Genomic DNA, 9,974 nt, shown 5'->3' with positions numbered 1-9,974 from the left:
AAAATCACTTTAAAAACCAATGATAATGTTTATCTCTTCCTAACTCTCTGCTTCTAACATATGGTACTATGTAAAACACGATTAGGAAGTAGTTAGAGATGAGTTTAAAAAGTGATCAAAAATGAGAAAAATCTACTTTAAAGACTAGTTATAATGTTCAGCTCTTCCTAACTCTCTGCTTCCAACATATGGTACTATGTAAAGCATGATTAGAAAGTAGTTAAAGATTAGTCTAAAAAGTACTCAAAGCCAGCTGTAATTTATTAGTATTCTGATCTCTAAAAGATGAACAATTTATGATAAAGAGACCATCAATATGTTAGCAGACAACTTTGAGAAACTAAACTAGAAATCAGCTATGAAAATAAAGTAAAGGCAGCAACTTTGAATCTGTCAACTGAAAATACCATCGGATATAAAGCAAATACACAAAGACAAAAACAATCCCGGGTTAAAAACCTGCAAAAGAACAATACTGATCAGTTTAAAATAAAGGCTGGAAATGAAATGACATGAAATCAAATGGTATGCTATTATACATGATAAAAGAAATAAAGATTGCTGAAAGCATGAAAATGAAACCAAACACTATGTACACGGGCTATCACAGATGGGGGCCCTCCATCCACGCAGCCAACTTGAAAGATCAGCTACTAAAGGGTGAACAGAACAGTCTTCTTTTATAAAAACAGCATGTCAAAAATACAGTGAAAAGTGCTGTAGGAACAGCCTTCTTAAAACAGAGTTTTTATACAAAATCAGCGCAGCAATTACAATAATCCAAAAGCTAATCTACAAGCGTTGGCACACGCTTATTTATAAGCACAGAGGCAACTACTCTCTGCGTGAACTAAGCAACTACAGCTTAACCTATTAACTACGCAGCAACACGCAGTCATAGCTAATTAACTTGTGCAGCAAACACGTAGGTAATCCCGTGCACTTTTGAGGGAAACGGTCATCATGGGAGACAAATCTATGCTTGGATCCTGTCTTTAGCTGTCCTCGTGGCATGGAAGAGGTGCCAGCTACAGTTCCGTGTCCCAACTGCTCACGGCTCCTGTGCCACCGTTCAGAATTTGACCGTTTGACCGAGGGAATACCTGCGTTGACCAAGGGCATTCGTGACTGGTTTGGCTCAACCAATAGCATACAATCCATGTGTACATCCAACCCAACATGCCCATGTGGCTCGTTCCTTGAGAGGACACGTGGAGCATATCAAACAACAAAAAGGCTGCGGAATCTCTGAATGGCTGCGGAATTGCCAGACAGCTGCGGAATCTCTGTAAATATGTCAAAATCTAAACAAAACAGTCACACATTAGCAAAGTTCACTTGATCATGCTTAAAGACATCTAATGTAATGATCTGGGTAGGTTTACAAGGAAAATGAGGCAAAAGAGAGAGATAAGTGAGGAAAAACTGTAGGTAATAATGGATGATTAGGTGCAAGTTAGAGGCTCTACATACCCCCACTACGAGGGCATTGCATGTCCTCATGCAATCAAAAACACTGTTTAATCCACCTGCTGAGATGCCTCTGCTAAGACATCTAGTCTTCTCTTCTTCCTCTGTGTGGCCACATTGACTCTTGGTTTCCTCAACAAGCATCTGAACTTTAGATTGACCAAGGCTCTATTTAGCTTTCTGCATTTCTTCTTTAGCTTTTTGTTTTTCCTTTGCCACAGGCCCAGATGTAACATGGTATTATCGTGAACCATCTTATCCACTTTAGCTTGCTCCTTCAATTTTTCATTTTCTTGTATGATATGGCGATTTAGAACTTCAATCTCAAAAATTTCCTGTTTGAGTGAGTGGACTTGCTGCTCCAAAGGTTGAACAGTGCTTGGACCAGCAGCTGCTTGTTCCAACGTCTCCAGGTAATTATAAACTTTCTGCTGATCTGGGTCAACCTCTGGTGACTTCTTTGGACTAGGCTCATACTCAAATTCGGATCCATGTTCATATTCAGGTTCATGCTCAAAAGGACTTTCCTCACGTGGAGGACTAGTCTCAACATACTCAGCGTGTGGAGGGCTTTTCTCAAAGTCAAGTCTTGTAGCAACCTTTTTAGGTGTGCTCAAGTCAATGATGAGTGACTTTTTACCCTTTGTGGCCCCCACTTTATCTTGTATCCTTCTGCTCCTTCTCACGGTGGTGATGCTCTGTTTTTCTTTTTGTGCCTTTTGCTTTTGTTTTTCCACCTTCTTGGAAAGGGCAGTCTCATGGAGTTTGGCCATTCTTTGTGCTAAGGGCTGAGTGTCTTCTTCGCTGGAATTTTCAGGAGTAAGGTAAGTTTCTTGGACTACAGCTTTGCCTTTATCTTTCTTTTGTCTCTTCCTACTCTCCTTTTTCTTTTGAGCAGCTTCTTGTACAATTTCTTGCAGGGTTTCTGTAATGATTCCTTGGGCTGTTTGGTCAATGTCTACAGCAGGTTCAGGGTCAATTTCATGTTCAGAATGATAGACAACATTTTCTTCCTCAACAAGGTCCTGGACAATTTCTTCTTGGACAGCAGTTTCAGGGGTAACCTCTTCTCTTTTCCTTCTACTCTTCCTAGGCACAGAGGTTTCTCCTGCCTCTTCGAAGTGGTTTCTCACAAGAAATCTTTCCCAGGTGTCTCTTTTTGATTTCAACTGTTCTTCAACTAGCATCTTAACAAGACCATGATGATACAGATGTGGCTCAATGTTTCTTGGGTTCCTTTGGACAATTGAACACATTTTTCTAAGACTTGAGAGTAGAAAATATGGAAGGTTAATATCATCTCCTAAGAAATGCATCATGACTTTGGCATGGTAAACATATAAAACTCCAAACCTTCCCTCACAAGTAAAGAATTTTTGCACTAATAAAAGTAAAGTTGTCCATTCTTCCTTGACATAAGTAACAGGAATCCCTTTTGTAAAAATGCTGGTATCCATACCTGGATTCTTTAAAATTTGCTTCCACTGTTGATCTTGTACTGACCGGTTTTTAAACCATCTTTCTCCAGTTTGTGGGAGTGAAGTGGCTTGTGCTATGCTGCTCTCAGTGACTGTAAACTTTAGATCCCCTACCTCCACTTGATTGTCTTTGTCTCTAAAAGACCGTGCAAAGGCCTTCGTAACCTCTTTGTGGTAACCTCTGAATTTCTAGATGCATTGGAGCCAGTTTGCTTTCTGTAATGCTTCTTTAACTTGAGGATATCCCTCCAGAAATTTTGAACCCTCTGGTTCTGCCCTTAAGAGTTTACCCATTGGCTCTACGGCTCTGTTCTAGAACTTTTGGAAAAGAAGGTTACACGGCTTCAACAGTGGCCTTAACACAGTAGATTTACGGCTCTAATGTAACAGCCGTAACATACTTTCACTGGTAATCAAAATTAGCAGAGAGGAAGGAGTAAAACAGAGTATGGCTAAGGTAGCAGCGTAGTGAGCACAGCGGAATAAGGGAACTGTGGAAATGAAACAGCGTGAATGGAATGATACGAGCGTAGGAGGGTTATGAAATGATGGGTAGAAACGGTTAGGTCCTTAGGTATCGGTCATGAATTTACACTTGGCTGCGGGATTATGACGTAGAGAGACGTAGTACAGTAGTGTACGTCACTTAGGTACAAAAACCTTAATGGAGGAGCAGCCGTAATGGAGTTTCAAAATCGTGATGAACAGGACCGATAAGTTTGGGGAATACGTGGATTTTTTGTCGCATGATGGGAAAGACTGGTAATCATTACATTAAATGGCAAAAAACATATCCCGGAAACTTTGCAAAATGAGATAACCGTAGGTTTAAGATTTAGATCATACCTCATATCCGCGCTTGGATTGCTTTTGATCATTTTCCACTAACCCTTCATTGGTTTATTGCTGTTGCATGACTCTTTTCCACTTATTGTTGATGACTTCTGAACTGTAAATTTTTCAAACAGACTGTGTTTCTTTTGTGCAGGTGCAGAGAGCTGCGGAATTGCTGAATGGCTGCAGAATTGCCAGACAGCTGCGGAAACTGCAGTGGTACTCTCCGGCTGCACAAAACAACTTTAGCTACCTAAAAAAATGACTTTATTGGTGGAATGAAATGTAATGAATGGATGGATGGAAAGAAATGAGGTGGAGTGAGAGTGATTAAATGAATGAGATGGTGAATGAAGTGGCTGTTAATGATGAAATGGGATGGAATAAGGAGGAAAAGAGATTTTTTTTTTTTAGAAAATATGGGGTGTCAGGTGGCCCTGATTTTCACCTCAGATTTTCTGTATAGGACTGCCAATCAGAGACTGGTTTTCAGGCCTATACAATTTTTTTTTATTTTTTTTCAAAAACCAAAGCTTAGGCTGATGGAGGAGAAGAATCCTTCTCCACCAACCTGATTGCAGAATCTTCTTTAAACAACTTGACAAACTCTTCTTTTGAGAATGGCTTTTGGTAGATCTTCAAGCGATGGCCATTCACAATAAGAGGAGTATGAAATTCATCAATAGTTTTCACTCGAACTGCTCCATTGCTAAAGACTTCATCAATCTCATATGGCCCAAGCCAATGAGTTTGAAACTTTCCTTTGAAGTCTTTGAACTTTGAATCAAACAATAGAGCCCAATCTCCTTTCTGAAACTTTCTTTCTTTGATATGGCGATCATGCCATTTAGATCTTTGGTGCTGAACTAGGTCGGTCCTTAGAATTGCATCTTGTCTTATTTCATCTAGTTCATTTAGCTGGTCCATTCTGTGTTTTTGGGCTTCTGAGAGGCTCATTCCCAATTGGACTGCCATCTTGAAGGTCTTGATTTGGAACTCAATGGGAAGCAGGACTTCCTTCCAATAAACAAGTTCATAGGGAGAATGTCCTGTTGTGTTCTTCCATGTAGTTCTATAGGCCCATAAGGCTTCAGGGAGCCTTTCCGCCCAATCTTTTCTATGAAGATGAACAGTCTTGGTGATAATGCTTTCAAGAACTTTATTGGTAGATTCCACTTGGCCATTTGATTGTGGATGGTATGGAGTAGATGTTCTGTGCTTGATCTTATATTCCTCCATCAGCTTCTCCATCAATTTAGATGTAAATTGGCTGCCCTGATCTGTCACAATTTCCCTTGGGACACCAAAACGAGTGAAAATATCCTCAAAAAGAAATTGAACAACTGAATTTTCAGTGGCAGAAGGCAATGCTTTCGCTTCTACCCACTTAGTAACATAATCAGTACAAACCAGTATATACTTCTTTTGCTTTGATGGAGGATTAATTGGTCCAACGAAATCTAGAGCCCATTTCTCAAAGGGTTCGATGCATACCTGAGGCTGTAGTGGCATTTCATTTGAAGGAGTTGGTTTCCCAACTCTTTGGCAGCTGTCACACCTTCTAACATACTGCTTTGCATCCTTAAAGAGAGAAGGCCAATAATATCCTAGAGAAAGGATTTTATAGGCTGTCCTCTTGTCAGTAAAGTGCCCGCCGCATGGTTCATCATGACATGCCTTAAGGATGTCAGGCATTTCATCTTCCCGAACACACCTTCTGATTATACAATCTGGCCCTGTTTTGAACAATTCATTAGAAATCCAAGAAAAATGTGAACTCTCCTGAATGATTTTCCTTTTCTCATTAGGAAATAAGTGTAGAGGTAGCTTCCCTGTAACTAGATAATTAGCCATATCTGCATACCAAGGAGTTTTGGTAGTCACTGCAAACAAGTATTCATCTGGAAACTTATCTTCTACTGGAGAATCTTCATTAGTGTTTTGGATTCTAGACAAGAAATCAGCTACTGTGTTTTGCTTTCCAGGTCTATCTAACACAGTAATGTTGAATTCTTGTAAAAGTAAAAGCCATCTTGTAACTCTACCATTAGTGACAGGTTTGTTCATTAAATATCTTATGGCAGAGTGATCAGTATGGACAAAGGTTTCATAGCCGGTTATGTAGTGTCTAAACTTATTGATCGCATGTACCACAGCTAAGAACTCTTTTTCTGTAACAGTATAATTTAACTCAGTGGGAGTCAAATTTTTACTGGTGTAATAAATGGAATAAGGGATCAAGTCCTTTTGTCCCAAAACAGCTCCTAGAGCTGTATCTGAAGCATCAGTAGAAATGTGGAAAGGGAGTTTCCAATTTGGCCCCCTTAAGATGGGTGCTTCAGATATTGTAGTTTTTAAAGCTTCAAAAGCAGATTGACACTCAGGATCCCACTTGAACTCACAGTCTTTGGTAAGCAATTTGAAAAGAGGAGATGCTATCTTAGTGAAGTTTTCAATAAATCTTCTGTAATATCCAGTAAATCCAAGAAAACTTCTAACATCTTTCTGGCAATTTGGAACAGGTAACTTAGAGATGACTTCAACTTTGGATCTATCAACCTTAATCCCATCTCCTGAAATATGATGTCCTAAAACAATCCCTTCAGTAAACATCATAAAACACTTTTCATGACTTAAAGAAAGATTTATTTCCTTACATCTTATCAGTACTTTTTCCAAATTTTCCAAAGCTTCTTCAAATGTATTACCATAAACTGTGAAATCGTCCATGTATACTTCTACACAATCATGAATCAGATCTGAAAAGATTCCTAGTACAACCCTTTGAAATGTAGCGGGTGCATTGCACAATCCAAAAGGGAGTACTCGGTAGGCAAAAGTTCCCCAAGGACAAGTAAATGTGGTTTTGTCTTGATCTTCAGGTGCTACCTGAATCTGATTATATCCACTAAAACCATCCAAGAATGAGAAATACTTTTTACCTGCTAAAGTGTCTAGTACCTGATCAATAAAAGGTAGAGGAAAATGATCCTTTAAGGTTGCCTTGTTCAATTCTCGATAATCAATGCAAACTCTCCATTTACCATTCTTTTTGGGCACTATAACCAAGGGAGAAACCCATTGGCTATCTGAAATGGGGTAAATGAAGTTTACCTTGAGCAATTTCTGAAGTTCTTCTTTCACGATTTCCCTAAGGTTTGGATTCATCCTTCTTTGTGGTTGCCTAATAGGTCTGCTATTTTCTTCAATATAGATGTGATGAATACAAGTCTTAGGATCGATTCCTTTCATGTCAGTGTATTCCCATGCAAATGCAGTGGAATGTTTTTGCAAAAGTTTGGTTAATTCTTCTTGTTGTGATCTTTCCAAGTTTCTGTTAATGTTCAATGTTTTTCCTGGAAGGATTTCAACTGTAGAACTACCAAACTCTTCCATTGAGAAGAGAGACATCTGTCTAGAGGAGAGATATTCAATGTCTGCATCTAACTGAAACTGTGTAGAGTCATATTCTAAAGGTATTTCAAAATTTTCTAATGTATTTAGAATTTGACTGTCTTCACTAATCTCAGAGATGGTTAGAACAGGTTGAATAGTATCCTCATCATCGACCCACTCATCTTCTCCTATTTCTGTTATTGCCTTTGCTGGAGGATACAAGTTGAATTTCTTGGTAGAATTACCATCTGATATATACATGTCCCCAGACCTACAACTGATGAAGGCATCAGCTGTTGCTAGCCAAGGTCTTCCTAAGATAAGAGGATGTCCTCCTAGATTGTTCTTGGGAGTTAGAATCATAAAATCAACTGGATATTCCCAAGAGTCTAGGGAGACTGGAATGTCTTCCAATACACCATCAGGTTTAATGATTGATCGATCTGCAAGTTGCAGTAAAGTAGGTGTAAAGAGAAGGTTAGGAAGCTTTAACTGATCCATGGTCTGTCTACTCATGATGTTGATAGCGGCTCCTAAGTCAATCAAAGTATTTGGAATTTCAACCCCATTAATATGAGTTTTGACAATAGGGCTACCGGGATCCACATATTTTTGCATGGTAATCTTACCCATCATAATGTCTGCAATTTTTCCAACTAGATGTATCCTTTTGGTATCTCTGGTTCTTTTTCCTGTTTTCTTCAAACTCATCTCCTTTATTGTCTTTGCTAGAATGGGAATTTCCTTAATGGCTTGTAACAAGGGGATCTTGATACAGACATTCTTCAATTCATCTAGAAAACTATAGTCAGGCAACCAAATTTGCTTTTCCACTCCTTTGTCAATTTGTAATCTTTCAGGAAAAGGAGGTGTAGCTAAAGATGTAGGTTGCTCAACTATGGGAGTTGTAGAGGTTGATTCTTTTTCTTTTTCTTTTTGGATATTTTGGTCTTGAAGTGATACTTCAGAACCCTTATTGACTTTGAGAGATTCTTCCTCAGAAATGCTTGGTTGTTGAACACTTGTAGAAGGTTGATCTAGGATTCTACCTGATCTGAGTTGTACTTCATTGAGAGGAACAACCATATAGGTAGGGAATGGTTGACCTTCCATCATGTAAGCATTTTGAGGGTTCCTATTATTTGGATTTGGTAATGGCTGAGAGGGAAGTTGATTTGACTTCTGCTGGGATTGAAGCGAGAGTTGAGAATTTTGATTTTGTGGAGGAGGTTGTTGTTGTTGAGGGTATGGCAATGATAGTTGTTGACCTTGATTTGGAAGTTGTGGAGCCTGCTGATTCTGAAATGATGGAGGATATTGATAGAATTGAGCAAATCTCCCATAAGGATTTTGCATGCTTTGCATCCATGCTTGAAAAGCATTTTGAGGTTGAGGCCAAGGTTGTTGCCAAGGATTCCAATTTGGTTGGGATTGAGAATTCATAGAGTTGTTAAACCCTTGATTCTGTTGCCCTTGCCAAGGTCTCCTTGCAATAAAACAGAGAGATTCAAGTGTATCTGGATCCTCTTGAAAGACTGCTTTGAGGCCAGGTATTGAAGGACAATCCTTAGTCTCATGAGTTTCTGAGCAAATTACGCATGTTTCTACAACGTGTGCATCCAAGGGACATTCCCTTAAAGCATGTTTCTTTCTACATTTCGGGCAAAAAATGGCCAAAGCCTCAGCTTCTGCTTTTTGTTTATTGTGAATCTTAAGGGTATCTAGTTGTTCACTAAGACTCCCTAAGATGTCAGTTTTGAATTCATCAAGCATATTGCCGATTTCAGCCCTACTTACTGATCCTGTTGCAGATTTATTTGCTCTAAGGAGAGAAGGATCTCTAGGCCCTTTTTGAGTTTTCGATTTGCCTCTTGAGAGATGGATACAGAGTTCTGCTATATCATTGAGTGAAAGTTGAGAAATATCCCCTTTCCCCATCATGTTTAAGATATCTATCCATTCATCCCTAATGGCTTTTAATAAGAGGGCTTTTAAGGTCTCTTCATCCAAGCTACTCATTTTTGCTCTTTTCAAGTTATATTGAAATCTTTCAAGTAAATCTTCTAAGCTCTCATCTTCTCTTTGCATCATTTTAAATACCTCGTCCTTGTGATTAGTAGGCATACAGTAGTCCAAATACCTATCCAAAAAGGTTTGTTTCATTTCATCCCAAGACCTAATGGATTGAGTGAGTAACCCCATGAACCATTTCAAAGCTTGATCTTTTAATGTTGAGGGGAACAATTTGAGTTTCTGAGTATCATCCAGATAGTCATAAGTTCGACACACAACTTCAAATTCAAATAAAAATGTTTCAGGGTCCTCAGTTCTTAACCCATGGAAGTTTGGGAGGACAGATGGTGATATGTTTTTCATAGTGGCTCGGGAATCCTCATTAACAATGGGAAACCCAAATGAATTATCCCCATCTCTATTTCCTCCTCCAAGGGGACCTCTACCTCCATTATTGTTATTGTTGTTTCCTCCTCCTCCTCTACCTCTACCTCTACCACCTCCTTCTTCCTCTGCCATGATGGTTCTCCTAGGGATTTCAAAATCTTCTGGTTCCTCTACAAAGGGTGAATGAGAAGAGATTTCTCCTTCTTCTTCAGGTGATTCTACTTCCTCAATTACAATTGGTCTTTCTGTAGGAGAAAGAGAAGAGTCTCTTCCTGGTTCAAATTCAATAGAAGGTGTAGGAGAGTCAACTCTTGGCTCTTGAATTCCAGGAATTCTAGGACTAGGAGTGTCGGTTGGAGATAAGGGAGGTGTCTCTTGTCTATCCCTTGAAGCAGA

Source organism: Pinus tabuliformis, chromosome Q (assembly GCF_031772625.1).
Source record: "Pinus tabuliformis cultivar Carrire ecotype Pingquan chromosome Q, CPIR1, whole genome shotgun sequence".
Taxonomy (NCBI): Eukaryota; Viridiplantae; Streptophyta; class Pinopsida; order Pinales; family Pinaceae; genus Pinus; species Pinus tabuliformis.
This window is presented reverse-complemented; position numbering follows the sequence as displayed.